The sequence below is a fragment of the Pseudopodoces humilis genome, chromosome 1, assembly GCF_049639895.1.
Source record: "Pseudopodoces humilis isolate 2021_Gansu_Grassland_sample_001 chromosome 1, ASM4963989v1, whole genome shotgun sequence".
NCBI lineage: Eukaryota > Metazoa > Chordata > Aves > Passeriformes > Paridae > Pseudopodoces > Pseudopodoces humilis.
Genome location: NC_142200.1, coordinates 18288765 through 18304651, shown reverse-complemented (window position 1 = coordinate 18304651; position 15887 = coordinate 18288765). Strand labels below are relative to the sequence as shown.

General features: G+C 38.3%; 1 protein-coding gene and 1 non-coding gene across 5 annotated transcripts in view; one reads left to right on the top strand and one right to left on the bottom strand.

Moving 5' to 3' along the window:
• Positions 1 to 15887, top strand: part of OXR1 (oxidation resistance 1) — a 257957-nt gene that overhangs the window by 46966 nt on the left and 195104 nt on the right. The gene's annotated exons all lie outside the window — the stretch shown is intronic.
• On the bottom strand, positions 4408 to 4490 carry TRNAL-CAG (transfer RNA leucine (anticodon CAG)). The gene has a single exon. It is a non-coding gene; the product is annotated as a tRNA-Leu (tRNA).

The following is a 15887-nucleotide window of genomic DNA, read 5'->3' as shown; positions in this document are numbered from 1 at the left end:
ATTAGCAGCTGGTAATCGATTGTTTCTCAGTAAGATAAACGCAAATTCAGACATGCTTTGAACTGTCAGTGTAGGCTTGCTTCAATAACAAAGGGAGCAGGTGAGCTGTGGTACCCTGATTCTTTTTGCTTTGATTTTAAAAAAAAACTTTGAAAGCTACAAAGTATTGGAAATATACTGTCCTATCCACTAATGAGCAGTAAAAGTAATGAGACATCTCAAAACTCCCTCAGTGTCCACATACTTGGCATATACTCGTCTGAACTTCCTCAAAATCTTTTCAAAGTGATGCATGGCTCTGGTGTCAGGAGAGAAATACTGGAAACTGTTTCCATCTGTTTCAGTTGTTCAGTGACTCATGCTGAGTGGCAAGATCAGATCAGATCTGGGTATCTATTATGCTTTTTGATGAGCATATGAGATTGTCTCTGCTGTGCTGTGTTCTCCCCTAATCCGTGGGCAACATTCATAAAACCAGGATGAGGAAAGTTTGCTGATAACCATTTGTTTGAGAGAAAAAAAAATTATCTGAAGGAATAATTTCTATGTGACAATATCCTCACATGTGAGATGGTGCAGTAGTGGTAATGGCAGAGTCCCAGCTTGCCCATAAAATTATCTATTTCCCTGAAACCCCTTCAAGGGGATTTCACATAGAGTGTGGGGTCTGCATCTCTTCTTTCCCCTTCTGATCAATAAGGGCTCTGCTCACATGTACAGCTCTGGCTGGAGCTGCAAGGGAATCCTTCTTTCTTAATAATTTAAAGGTTATATTTAATAGAGGCTTCTTTAAAGCAAACTGGCCTTTGGTAGTGCACAACAGTTTTCTGTGGCTTTTGCCTCCTGTTTTCATTGGCACCCTGAAATACATTTGTTTGAAAAAGTGTATATTCCCTATCTTAAAAAAACAAAAAAAAAACCCAGAAAACCCCCCAAAAACCAACCAAATCAAAACAAAACAAACACCAAAAAAACCAAAACCAAACGAAAAAAAAAAAGAGAGAAAGAAAAAAGAAAATATTTGTCATTCTCTGAATCTTATTTACCAGAAGCACTGTCTTGTGTACCATGCCATAGAGAAAAAAAAAACCTGAGCTCTTTGTTTTTCTGTACTCACCTTGTGACATTTTCTCACAGGAAATATTCACAGCACATGCAAATATTGAGAGTTTGGTCTCAATCCTTGTGACTAGCAATGGCTAAGATATATGCAGTTTCTATCTCAGAAAAAGCTGATCATGTGCTTTAATAATGAAAGTTAAGTCTGAAGATTTTGTCTAGCTAATATGATTATTTTACTTTTAAATTGACTACAGAGTTGGACATATTCACGTGAAGATTTTCCTAGCCTCACTGAACAGCTTATATATAAAGAGTGCAGATATCAGCATGTGATTTTGAAATACCAAGCATACATGCTGATAATCAGATTTTTTAAAGTGTTTTTTTTTATTTCCCTCAAATACCTCTAGATTCTGTCTAGTCCATCTTGTAAAAGATTCTGAAATCAAATTTATCAGAAGAGACTTGTCTCCACAGAATTTGTTTATGTCAGTTCTGTCGGTTTCTGTGTTTTACAAACATTTGGTGAATATTTGTAAAAGTGACTGTTATATACATAACATTAATGAAGGATTTGATAGGTTATTTTGTTCTGTTCAGGCCTTTAACTCAGGAAAAAATATCTGCTTGAGAATAAGGAATTGAACTTTATATGGAGATTTCTTAATGAAGTCCTATGGTCTCTGTTGTTTATGATGGCCTGGAATTTAACCCTCCCTCTCCCTCTTTAGTTTTGTTCATTCTTATAATCTGTAATTATGGAAGAGTTGGATTGGAAGAACATTATGTTTTATTTTGTGATTATATTGAAAATCCAAATTAAGTCTTATCTGCATATGTAATTTACTCATTAAAATGTGTTACTAGAAGGGAAATGCTGTTAACTACAAGCTATGAAGAGTTCTAGGCTGCAGAGGTTTTATCCTGTGGCTCTGTGCATATGTAATGTTGCTGCTGTTTCACATATAATTTGCATCATGGGATTAATCCTAGGACCACTGAGGTAACTTGTGAACTGCCACTGGAATTAGGGATTTTCTTAGCCTGAATGGTGGCCAGAGCCCTGTGTCTCTGCCCCCCATGCAAGCCTCTCAGTGGGGATCAAAGTAGGATCAGGAAGGGATTGTAGAAAAAAGCTACAGTCCTGAATAAGTATTTGAATGCATAATTATTTAATGGTCTTCTTAACTGCAGTTTTCTAAGATGCTGAAAACATCTCATACTGTAGGTACACCTGTTCTGATTTATATGATCTAAATATTCTTATTATAATTGAAATGAAGCTAAGGGGGTTCAAGACCTCAAAGTTGCTGTTTATCTTGTGGCATATAATTATTTAATGGTTTATATGTATATCTATCTATATCTCTACCTCAGTTATATTTTTTTTCCTTCAAACTCTAGGAGAAGTCGACACTCTAAGTTTAGATCAAATTACTTCTAATAATATTGAATTTATGCCTCTATAAGGTTGATGATATCCTGCCATTACAAATTGTGTTGGTGGGACTTGATGATGTTGATTTCAGGTTTTGTCTAAAATGGATCCCACAGGAAGACCAGTCAGCTCTGAGTCCTGCAGCTTCAGAGTTCAGGGTTACTGCTTTAGGTGGCTGCCTATTGATTTTGTTGTGTTTGGCAGATCCAGACATGCTGGACTTGCTGTGTGCTCAGAGCAGGCAAATGGGCTGCTTTCATAATTCCAGCACCGGTAAAGTTGTTGTCAGGAATGTGGAATTGAACACTTCAACAGTTCAGGGGATGAAAGCGTCCCTGTATATGTTGACAGCCTGTAGTGCTGCTTGCCTAGTAAGAATGGATGGATTAACACCACCCCACGGGTTAAGTCCTGGAGAAAAACAGATATATCTCTTCTGTACACAAGGTGTGGTGGAGAAGTACTTTGTGCAGGTAAGCACTCTGCTCAAGGACTTTCAGTAGAATTTGCTGATTGAAGGAATTAGTTGCCTTTGTCACAGCTTGTGCTATTTTCACTTAATTAAAACACTACCTCAGTTTGTTTCTTCCCCTGGAATAATTCATTGATTTGCCTATTTTAGCTGCCCATTTATAATGATCTAGTGTTATGTGTTTTCAGAGGTCATTATTGTGTGTCTGCTGAGTGTTTGCAGTGCTGGATATTTAACATTAACTAAAAATCCTAGTCTTCCACTTCATTCATGGGAAGAATATTCTCAAGATTGTTGTTTATGATCTTATTTATCAGAAGTACTTTGTAATCTAGAATTTCACTTAATGGGTATTTAATTCTAAATATATAATATGAAAATTTAATTAGTTTACTGATTGATATCTGCTTTTTAGAGGCCTTTAAATTTTAAAAAATCAAGAACACAAAGAAATATCCAGAGTATTTTGGACAGCAAGTTAAAAATAGGGAAAATGCATCTAACATTGAGCTGGAAGCTGTAGTTTTAGAAAACATCTGGAGCCAAATAACAACTCATCTCTGGCAAAAGCGGAGAGAGGGAAGTTTTGCCTTCTTTTTGTACTCTCCTTTGCTCACTCCCCTTCTCCTGCCACTTAGGCAAGTGCCATAATTATGTGTGTGATTGCCTGGAGGGTGGGTGTCACTTCCTAAAGCAGCAGAAGCCCAGTCTTGGGGTAGCAGCATTTCTCACTGCTCAGGTGGGTGCCTGGCCTGGCATGCAACCTCAGAGCTGGTGCAGGGAAAGTGGAGGGCTGGTGCAGCCGTGGTGGTGAGAGCAAGCAAAACTCCACCACATTTTGGGGGTTGCTCTATGAACTGCTCCCTGCTTTAGGCTGAAACAATTAGATTTCATTGTAATTTAAGATGCCATTTAAAAATCATAGAATAGAATAAAAATAGGAGCGGATAGGAGCGGATAGGATAGGATAGGATAGGATAGAATAGAATAGAATAGAATAGAATAGAATAGAATAGAATAGAATAGAATAGAATAGAATAGAATAGAATAGAATAGAAAGTTGGCAGGGACCTGCAGTGATCATCAACTGCCTGACCAATTCAGGGCTGATCAAATGTTAAAGCAAGTTTTTAAGTGGATTGTCCAAAAGCCTCTAAAATATTGACAGGCTTGGGGCATCACCTCTCTGGGAAGCCTGTTCCAGTTTTTTATTGCCTTCTCAGTAAAGATGTGCTTGCTACTGTCCAGTCTGAACCTCCCCGGACAGCTTTGAACTATTCCTGGACCTCCTGTCAGTGGATGTACCAGGACGATGAGAACAGCACCTCCCCTTTCCCTCCTCAGGAAGCTGTGGAGTGCGGTGAAGTCTTCCCTCAGCCTCTTTTTTTCCATAATAGACAAAACCAAAATCCTCAGTCACAGCCCAAAATAGGGCTGTCAGAAGTGGGATTCGAACCCACGCCTCCAGGGGAGACTGCGACCTGAACGCAGCGCCTTAGACCGCTCGGCCATCCTGACCCACGTGGGGGAGCTGTAACGGATCCATCTCTGCCTATCCATAAATATTTTTAGTGATGTAAAATTGTTCTATACACAGTGGGTGGTAAAAAATATTCCAAATGAAAACGTATTTTGTGTTGGCTCTCTGGTAACCATAATAACTGATGTTTATTTATACATGCAGCTGTTGCATTCTGTGAGTGAAGGGGAAAGAAGCAGGTACTTTTGCATGTATATTATATGTCACAAAGCAGACATTTGAAGCTGCACAGAAATTAATAAAAATGTGGTACGCAGTATGTTTCACAAGGACATTGCTTAAGGCTGGTTTGTTTCCTGTAGCGTATATGAAAATCCCCTTGAGATATGTACAAGTTATTCATGGTAAGAGTTCTCTGATACTTGAAAGGGAACTGTGACACTGAAACAAATAGTGTGTCTCCTTGCTGAGGGTTTTTTAAAAAAAAATCATTTGCTTGAAAACTGAATATAGGAACCTCTAAATATAAAAATTTGGTCAGGATTTGGGAGTAAAATATGAAAGGCAAGAGGTGTGCTTGTTTGGAAGCATCAGGTTAAAGTACATTGTCTCTATTTGGACTATAAACTTACTAGAGAAAAAAAAAATAAAATTAAATTGGGCCAGAAACTGACTGTCAGAAATGGCAAATAAAATATTTTAATTTAAAATATAAATTTTTAAATTTATATTAAATATAAATTTAATACAAATTAAATAATTTTATTACATTATATAATAATTACTTAGAACTTTAAGAAGCAATATTTTCCAATGACAAAAAAAAGACAACTGACTGTACTAGATTGGCCAAAAAATTGGTGCTGGTTTTATTTGATCCTGTTGCTTCTGTATGGAGAAACCATTTTTCCTGGCTCCAGTTTGTCAGTGTCTTTCTCTCACTGGGGAGCCCAAAGTGCTGGGTCCAATACTTTGGTGCCATCTTATGGGTGATGAGTTGAGGTAAATAATAACTTGTCCTGCTGGCCATGTCCTTCCTTGGAGACACACAAGAGTTGACTGGACAAGGCTCTCTCTCCGCCTGACTTCAGAGTCAGTCCTATCCTCAAAGATGACTTTGCTTTGAGCAAGAATTTAGAGCAGGTAAGTACTAAAGGGCCCCTCAAACCTAAACTCTCTTGTGACTCTACAGCTATGTGCCATAATTCTGAATGATTTTATGTACCAATGCTTGTGAATTGAGAGTATCAATGATGTAACTTGGACATGCTGTAATGTGTCCTGAACCTTTGCATTTTTATCCTTGTACTCGTTGTAGGGCAGAAAGCTGTCTTGTCTGAGGCCTAGCAGAATGAAAAGATGAGCCTGTGTAACCAATATTCTTGTAACATCCTGGAAATTTCATGTTTCTTATTATGCTGGGAGTCAGAAGTTTTGCTGTAATGCATTTCAGCGGTCTTGGTTGACTTACTGGAAGGTGCAATTTTCTCATATTTAGAATTAGTAATTTATTATATATTAGTAATATATTTAAATTCTAGATAATAAATGCTAGATAATTAATATTTAAATTCTATAGAAAAAGGGTCTTGGAAAGGTCACAAAACATGTTTATATGTGCTGAAATAACAGTCTTAGCCAATGTGGTGCTGTTTGGTTGATTTTTTCTAAACAAGTGGACTGATTAGGGGTAGACTTTTTCTAGCTTTGGTATATAGTGAAATGGGCTGAGTCCAATAAGCAGAAATACAAATGGCAGAAATTTGACCACCAAAGTCTACTTGTAATGTAGTAATTCCAGAACGAGCAGCAGTTGCAGCCTACACTCTTTCTGCTGTCAGCATAGAGCTGTCTGGGTCTTCAGCCAACAGCTCCAAAACATTGTGTTCCCTACTTCAAGACATATTGATGATGTAGAGGTGACTAAATGTGTCTTGAATTGCTGGGAAATCAACTAAATAGGTCTTAATTTAAATCAAGTCTAAGTCATAAAGATAATATTACCCATTGGCTTCCAGACTGGTAGATCACACAGGAAAGCATAACTAAGTGCTCAATCCTGCTCAATCCTACTGCTCAAGCCTACTTTTGGACAGCTCTCTCTCAACAGTGGGCATTTTTTGGCCTAAAACTTCATTAACTACAGAGCTAATGCTCTGTAGCATTTGCTTTGTACCCTAAAAATCTGCAGATCTGGCTGACTTGCTGGTCAAAATTGTGGTGCTTGGTATGTAGTTATTGTATTGACTGAATTGAGCTCTAGTAAGTAAGAACTGAAAACCTCAGTAAAAAATGTCATATTTAAAAAGATGTATGTGTTCTCCAAATGCTCCATATGTAAGGCACAGACTTACATATCTGCCTGTCCATCACACATTCAGACTCTTCAGAACTGAGGCTGGAGGCTGTTGTGTTGCAGGATGTTGATGGGCTCCCGCAAATGTGTTCCTATCCACTAAAAATAAAGTCCCTGGGATGTAAAGTGCATTGGTATTACCCATTGAAAGGGTTTGCTCTACTGGTACTGAGTACATGTTCTGATGATAGCAGGAGAAGAAGAAACTCTTTGGCAAAGGTATCACTATTGATAGTCTCTGATATTTGCTTTATGCTGGTGCCCAACCAATCAGTGATTTGCACTGCTGTCAGTGTACAGCAGCAGCTGATGTATTGAAATGCTGGGCCCAGTATCCCCAGGGCTGGAGATAAAGGGCATCATGATATCCCTTAATATGGAAGGCCTCTCTGCCACCTCTGCTTATCTCTTCTGTCACTCGGTAGCCCTTCCTTGGACATTTTGGGTTTCTGTCCTGCTTTAAGTAAAGGTTCTCACAAAGTGAGAGCATTTTTGTGCTTTTCTTTCTTTGAATAGGAGAGTTGTTTTCCTCCTTATGTTTCAGGTGTCTCCCTGGGGCCCTGAAAGAATTCAAAAAGAATGACTGTGTCTAATGGAACCTTCTCCCAAGGAAGGAATCTCTCCTTCCAAAGAGAACATGGAGCATTTTATATGGGAGATTAAATGTGGTTAAATGGAGACTCGACTTCAAATACTGATGCCTTTTCACTATACTTATAACTTCACATTTTACCCCTAGTTCTGCAAAAGCAAATGTTCTTGACTTTACAGCTATCTCTAATCCTGTTGTCAGGCCTTTTTGGTTGCACAAAGGGAAATATAAAGAGATGCATAGACTCAAAATGTTGTCAAGAAGGTGTGAAGTTCTCTTCCTGTCCCCTGTAATCTTTAGGGACCAGACTCAGTCATTTATATGAAAAATACATTTACATCAATAGCAGAAAGAGATTATAGGCTGGAAATGAGACTGCTCTGCATCAGACCCATGTTGTCTCAGCTGCCAGCTGTCTTTGCAGAAGAACTTCGTGTTGTAGTCACAAGAAAGAATAGTAATAGAGGTTTTTTCCTGGGCATATTCCCTCTGTTCCAGTGAGACTTAGAGATCTGAGGGGCACAACTGAGAGAAAAAGTAATCATCTTACTCTATTCAAAGTATGTTGAGAATCATCTTACTCAATTTAACTTTTTTTCTTGTTAGCTAACTCATCCTCAAAACACCTTATAAAAAAGAATACACATAAACCTCCTTTGAATTAAGTATGCTCCCTTAAATTCCCCAAATAATATCTTCCTTTTGAAGATATAAAGCAGATTAAATGTGTGGAACCATGTGGTGTTTATAGGAGATCAGGAATACTAGAGAAGGCTGGCATAGCATGTCTGCACTGTCTGTGATAATTAAAGATGCCTCAGGAGCATATGTTATCAGCAGGATCCAGAAGAGAGACAGCATCGATGTGTGAGGCAGGGGAGGTAGGATTCCTTCTATCCCCTTGACACGGATGCCGAGTATCAGCTTTTCTTTCCTCACAAATCACTATTTCATCAGGAGCAGGAGCACCAGCTGGAGAACTCATTGCTCTGTGATTGCTGCCTGTTAAGTTGGAGTAATTTTTTTTCATAATACTTTTAGCTCCAAGTGAAATTGAGGAGTTCTTTAAAACAGAAAGATAGAACTGTCTTTATGTCTCATGTCTGCTGTTCACAAAAGTCATGGGTGTGGGCTTTTATTCCTGCTTAAGGTAAGGCACTAAGAGCTGTGAGGGTAGTCAGTGGATTTCTTGTCTGTTTTCACTAGAACATGTTCAGATGAAGAGCTGAGTTCAGTTCTGTTCCCAACCTGTCCTCTTCCTGTCTGGTAACCAGCAGCTCACATGGATGGAAGTAGTTACATTTATGATTATCAATACAAGGTATGGATGGGGGTTTGTATTTAACATGGCTGCAGTAAAAGGTGACTTGATAGCTGACACTGGGGCAGAACTTGACCTGCAAAATCCTAATTACTAATTGATGAGTAAGCATCTAACCCAACTTTCAGCTTCCAGCTCAAGTGTTCAGCAGTGAAAAATATCCTTGTGCTTGTCAGGAAAAGTGAAAAAAGAAAAGAACCTGTAAATCACTGGAGATGTGACAAGCATGGAAGCTTACAGTGACAGAATAACTATATTTTATTGCTAACGGGGACTTTATTTTTACTTTTATATAACAAGTTCCTAAAATATTTGAAGCACATCTGCACATTCATACTCTATTAAAGTTCTGTCCTTATTTATAAAGGTAATAGCAAACAAACTATTGAACTGGAAGGAGTCTTGTCAATTATTTATGTTAAATGTATCCCAGACGCTCAAGTGAAAAAAACAGTGACAAAAGTAGTTTATCACGTAACCTGTGGAGGAGGCCCTGTGTCTTCTCTTGGCACTTTCCAGGAAGGCAGAGACATGGTAGAGGGGTTTTAGCTTAGACGGGGCTAAATAGGGTTTGGCTGGTAGACCTGGCTGTGGAGAGCTGAATGTAGCTAACACAGGATTCAGTGAAGGGACAGCTCTAGAAGGGCTTGCCTCTTGCTAGCTAGAGAAGGGAGAACCATGTGGCATTATCCAGAGTGCTGCAGGTGATTGTCTCTTCCTGGTGTTTTTGCAGGGTAATAAAACAGGCTTTGAATAAAGGGCAGTACCTGACTGTGCCTTGGTTTCTACTTCCGTATCATAAAGCCACTTCCTACTTACTGAAATTCTATGGAAAGAGTAAATCCCAGGCCTGTTGGTAGTGGATATTAGCTGTTGGTAGTGGATATTAGCTGTTGGTACTGGATATTAGCTGTTGGTAGTGGATGTTAGGTGTGCTTGGCACCTCTTTTTGGACACTGCAGCCTTTCTCTCCTCTCCAGATGGAATGAATGGCATCTGCAGCCACTTGCTCTCTGATACATAGATGAATGTTTCTTCTGAGGTGCAGAGGGAATGAACCTCCAGCTGATTTTATATGGGTCTATTTGCAATAAAAAAAAGAGAGTGCAACCAATGAGTGCAGCATTGCTAATTATCACACAGTAAAGACATGAAAAATAACAATGACATTATATCCTGTCTATTACGTAATAAGAGCACTAAAGTACTGAATAATGATTAGTGTATTATAAAATGTGGAAGGTTTAAGAGTGTTGTATATTTGAAGAGAGGGTTTTGTTAGTGCAACTGTAAATACTAAAGTCTTGTGAATGTGTTATGCAGTATGTAAAAGAAATAAGATACTTCACCCTTCACTGTGTACAGAAAACAGTAGCACAGTAGCTGTCAAATAGTAGCCATCCCTTAGACTTCCCTCTTTTCCTAAAAGCATGATATACCTGTTTACTTTTCTTATCCCAAAGAGACATAGTGCCTTTTTTCTTTCCCTCAAAAGGATTTCTATTTGCATGATTAGTATGTTCCTTGCATACTGTGAAGAGGAATATCTGCTTCACTCTGGTACCCTGGCTGACTCCCCATCGACTGCATTCCAAACTAACATAAGAACTATTTACGTTTGCAACAAAAAGAAATCATGCTGTTTTGGAGTGTGGTTTTCTTGTTGACATTTTAGAAACTGTTCCAGGCTCTTCTTAATATTTAGACAAACAAATATGTTTGCTTTTTTTTCTGGTGCTGCTGTTGACATTTCCTAAGGGAATCACTGAAGATGTTAACAACTTCCCAGCACAGGCATGCTGTAATGGAATAGCTCTTTGCTTGTGGCCCTGACACAAATTCCTTTTAACTGATGTTTTTGCTGAAAGTAATGTGATTGTGATAACTTATGTGAGTCAGGGTAAATGTGAATCAGTCCTGGCTATTTTGGGGAGCATAAATGTCTGCTAAACTCCTCAGTGTTTTTCTTCTTGCAGATATAACAAGCAGAAGTTATCAATTTATTGTGTGCCTCAGAGCCTCTGTGCTGCACAAATATCTGCAGTGCAGAGCAGGAAGAAGGTCCATGAGGAGCACTGGTAATTGGTGAAGCCTAAAGGCCAGGGAAGCTTGTAACTCTACCTGCAGAAATTGGTCAATTTGGGGCTCAGCTAATTTTGGAAGCAGTAGCCATGAAAAACAATCACATAGTGGAATGTGCCCCTGTATGTGTAGTGTGTGCCCCAAGGGTACTGTAGGTTAGACACAGATTGAAGTGTCCGAGTTGAACCTGTGCACTGCCATAACTCTGCTATCTGGTCAGTACAAACAGGGTATAACTATGTTAGCTATTAACCCAGACCTGTCCACTTAGAGAATTTATATAACCTTTTATGGGTGAAGGTTTTGAAGACTTTTTAAGCAGGTTGGGTTTTGTTTTGGAATCCCAGATTAAAAGTCTGAAGCTCTTATATGTAACTAGCCTGTTTAGCGTGTGTCTCTATTAAAAATGTTCCTACAAGAATCAGTTTTAGCTTACAATCTTTTAGCAAGTCTGTCTCTTTTTCTGACTGGTCATGTATTGCAGCTATAGAACAGATTTTCCTCAAATTTCCATTGCTGTTTTAAAATCTTTTCAACTGAAAAATTTCTGTCTCTGGGATTATCTTAACCACAGTTATTATATTGTCTGCATTTTCAGAGAAAATGTAGAGAAACTCGTTTGCAAGGCAGTCATGCAGCAGGATTTTGGCCATGTTTGCTCTGTTCCTGAGCCCTTTGGCTGAGGCTCCAAGAGGCAGTCTTTGTTGGTCTGTGGCTGTTCCCCTGCCTTGAAAAAGAACAAAAACTGTCAGGAAGAAAGATACTCATCCTAAGGGTAGACTCCAGTTACATTAAATAGAATAGCAGCCACTTGGAGATGGGACTGGAAGGCAGCCAAAAGGACACTGAAATTTTTCAATAGTCTGTCCCTATCCCTGTCTTCCAGTGATCAACAGAGAATGTAATTTCAACCTTCAAACTATTCACTGCAACCAAAGGGAACTGAATGCTGTTCTGGCTCTATTTTAAAGAGCTTTGTAACCTAGATAAGGAGATACTCTTCTTTTAAATGTGCATGCTGTTCTACTATTGCAGTAAATCATTGCAGGTATTACAACCTATTGATTTAATTAAATGGTACTTTTGGCTGTCTTGTATGTGTTTCATAAGGAAAAAAATTGACCTTGACCTGTGGAGATAACACTTTTGATTAAGGATTTCTCAGATGGTCTGTCCTGCTTGTATCATTAGCTGGAGGCAGTCGGCCAGGAATCACCAAGTGAAGTCATGTTTTGAGGCATTAGTGTCATGGCAAGATCCAATGGCTTTCCTTGTAATGCCTGCAAAAGGGTTTAATTGTATGCTGTACCTTCTTTATGAAAATCTCTCAGATTTATGTATGTAAAGGCAGATGGCCTGTGACTTCTAGCAGTACTACAGCCTCATGAATCTCTAGCAATTTCATGCATGTATTTGCAGTATCATTTTTCCCTTCCTTGTGAGAGATCTGTGTACCCTCATGCCACTATATGGGAGATGGAGCCCACTGAGCTGGGTAGGTCCTCTCAGCTAAAGTAAGGTCAGAAATAGCCATCAGAACAGGTCTGCTGCCACTTGATTGCAAGCACTACTCTTCCCTTCCCAGTGGAATCTCTATTTATGTCTCCTAAGGAAGAAAGGAAGCTGAGGCCTTTTAATTTAAAATGTTGCATTTTAGTAAAAGCAGGGGTACAGGAATATAAGAAAAATAAGAAATTGCATTATGTGGGTAAAAAATTTCATTCCTACAGTCTGATATTTGGGAACTTTTAAAAATTACACGTATTCTAATATCTGTGCAGTGCAGTGTTTCTGTTTTCTCCTGAAATATAGCGTTGTATTTGTATGCTATTTAAAACAACCCAACACCCTGTCCTTTTTTACTACACATAATGGTAGTGAAATAGGTGCTTCAGTAGATAGGAAAGCAGAAAGATGAGAGGTTTCCTCTGTGAGTATGCTTTGGATGTAAAGAAGCAGAGATGACATTTGGCTTCTGAAAGACAATCTGTAGGATTCACGAGTTGAGAATCATGGGTACAATAGATATACACTCTCAGCTTCCCACAGAGCAGCCTGCTCTGTTTTTTGAGCAGGTGTCAAAGTACAGGGTAGCTAAATGTTCTGCCCAAAGTCCAGCAGTTCTGACCAGGCCATGGGAGAGTGCCACAAAGTATGGCACTTATTATGAGATGTATGGGGTGTTACAGAAATGTGGAGTGTTACCTAAATTACCCAGTGACCACAGCTGGTAATTATGAAGAGCAGCAGTTACCACTGTGAGTAGTGCATTAGCTTCAACAGAAACTACTTGGTGCATTCAAGAGTAAAATAATGCCCTTCAGTTTTTTCATTAATGTAGGAAGGGCAGCTTTCTGCCATGCAAAATTCTGGATTTAGTACATGATAACAACTAATGTGCTCTTCAGGACGGATAGTTTTACCCAATCAATTTTTGTAACTGTTTAGCAGATAGAGGAGAAAGAGCCACCTAATAACCACCTTTAAATTCGGCATTTAGTAAACACAGGGAATCTAGTGCATGGCTCAGATTTCAGTCTCTCGCTGTGCTTGTGCAGAATCTTTTGCTTTTAAAGACCATGATAGATGAGGTGAAAACAATGACAGATGTTTTCTGTAATGTGGATGGCATGGCTTGCTGTCGTGGGGATCCTGGACTTAAAATGGGCACTGCTGTTATCTGTGCCTATCCCGGGGGTTCAGCCAGAACTGCATCTTACACCACAGTACCACACAGACCTGCAGATGCTAATTACCTCCTAACCTTTTTTTTATTAAATGTCCATAAAATTTTCTATTATTGTGCTTTTCTGAGCACAACTAGTTCATTATAAGTACTCTGCTTGCTTTTTTTTTTTTGTTTTCCTCACTGTGCTACAGTGAATAAATCAGGGCTGAGAAGAAGACTGAATGAATAAAGAAAGGAGATGAAGAAAAGAGAGGTGAAAGGAGTGGGGAATTAATGAAAATTAGGGACAGAGAAGTTACATAAGTGTACATATTTTGACGGCTCCAGAAAAATTAATAGACTCAGGATTATTTATTAGGGAAAGACATAGGACATAAGAAATTGCAATTTTTAAAATATGGGGAAAACACTCCAGGTTTCTTACATCATAGCAATAAGTTTTAGTTTTATTCTAAGTATTTGAGTTTAGAAAATAAAATTGAAGCAAAAATAGAAAAAGGAAAACTGAATAGTGGACCACAGAATGAAGAAGGTGACCAAAAAGGAAGAAAAGCAGTGATAGAAGGCTACCTCAACCCACATTGCCCTAGTGCTTTTTATGCTCTGAGTCATACTTAGGGTCCCAAACATTTCAAAGAATTCAAAAGATGATTGTTTATGCCCACTGAAAATACGTGTATTTTTTTTAACACATAAAGTTAATTAACCTATGGAGCTGATGTCACAGAGACAAAATTTCAAGGGAGTTCAAAAAGCCTTCACATTAGTCAGGGGTAAGGAAACACTAAGGATTTTGTGAAGACAATGTGGTGTTTTTTCTAAGGATCACAGGAAAAATCCCTGTTGCTCAAGAAATGGAACTTCTGGCCAACAATGGTATGGAAGAAATTTCCTTGGGTTTTGCTCATGGGTGCTGGCTGCTTGTCAGTAATAGGATCCCTGTTCTCACAGTGGGTTTTTACACTGGTTTTTGTGGTGTTTTAGTTCTTGTTATGCAATGGGGCTAAATCACACAAATCATGCTAGGAAAAAGTGGCTGAAAGTGATATACCATTCTAAAACCATTATGATTTGCCAGGGTTACTTCTGAAGTCATTGCCAGGCCAAAACGAGGCTGCAGACATCATAGTTACAGACTACTACTCCATCCACTTCCCATTCCTGCAGTGAAGGAAAACTTGCTAGATGAAGGTCTAATGAGTCACATTAGCTGTGACATTTCATCTGCCATAATAATGGACCACAATCAAATCATAATAATTCATACTTCTGTGTGAGGTGTTTAAATAAAACTGAATGAAAATTTACTTACAAGATGAACACATGTATTGCTATTTTTGCCTCTTTAGTTTTAGTTTTAGTTTTTCTTGGGCCACAAAAGAGGGTGTGCCCTTTTATTTCAGTATAGAACTACATCTAATAGAAGAGTTTTTGATTTTTTCCCTTCTTATTTGTGTTTTGTTGTTAAACAATAGTTAAATGTTTCCTTCATTGTGCTAATGAAAGGATAGTTGAGGTTTTCAGTGCTGAAGTGTTGCATTAATACTGCTTCCTGCATAGCCATCTCCATCATCTGTTTGCTCTTAAACTTGGTGATTCTTTTTAATGTGTTGTTTTTATGTGTCACCATGAGGTGGAGTGGAATTATTCCAGTTTTCTTGATTTCTTTCATTAAAATTACTGACTTTTAAACTCTCTCTTAGAGTTTAATAATAGCCACTTTTGATATAGTAACAAAAAAAGAAAGCCTAGACTTTTAAGAATATTCCAAAGAGGCTATAAAACAGACTATCAGATTACTGTTCACTTGAAATGATCATAGTGATAGAGAGATGAAAAGAAATTTGCATAACTTTTCAAACAGGAAAAAGAAAAGACAAGACTGATATCATTATATCAAATGTGGTGCTGGAGAGTTTTGCATTTATTTTCTCACAGTTCTTTCTGGCCTGCTGGGTTACTGGAGGACAATAAGCCTCTCACTTCTTCCTCTAGGTTCTGATTTTCATCTGGAAAAAGGATCCTTGAATTGATCTGGTTATTTCATGGTTGCAGACCATGATTACTTGAAAGTATGATTTACAGCTAAGAACCATAATGGCATTAAATTTAAGCAGTCAGAAAAGCAGTGGGTTAAATTTAAAGATTATGTCACATTGGAAGAGCTGATTCCTGACGCACTATTGAGTCAATTTCACTTTGTAACAAAAAAAAGTGTAACGTAGAATAAAAATAGAAAGAAAGCACTACATTTTCCTCTTGTGAGCAAACTAGCTCACAACCATCCTCCCATTTTATGTCTGGACTTAAAATAGTCACATAAAAATGTAGAAGTAATCAAGTATTCCATATACAAGATGAAATTCATATGTTTGACTTTTTTCTGACAAACATG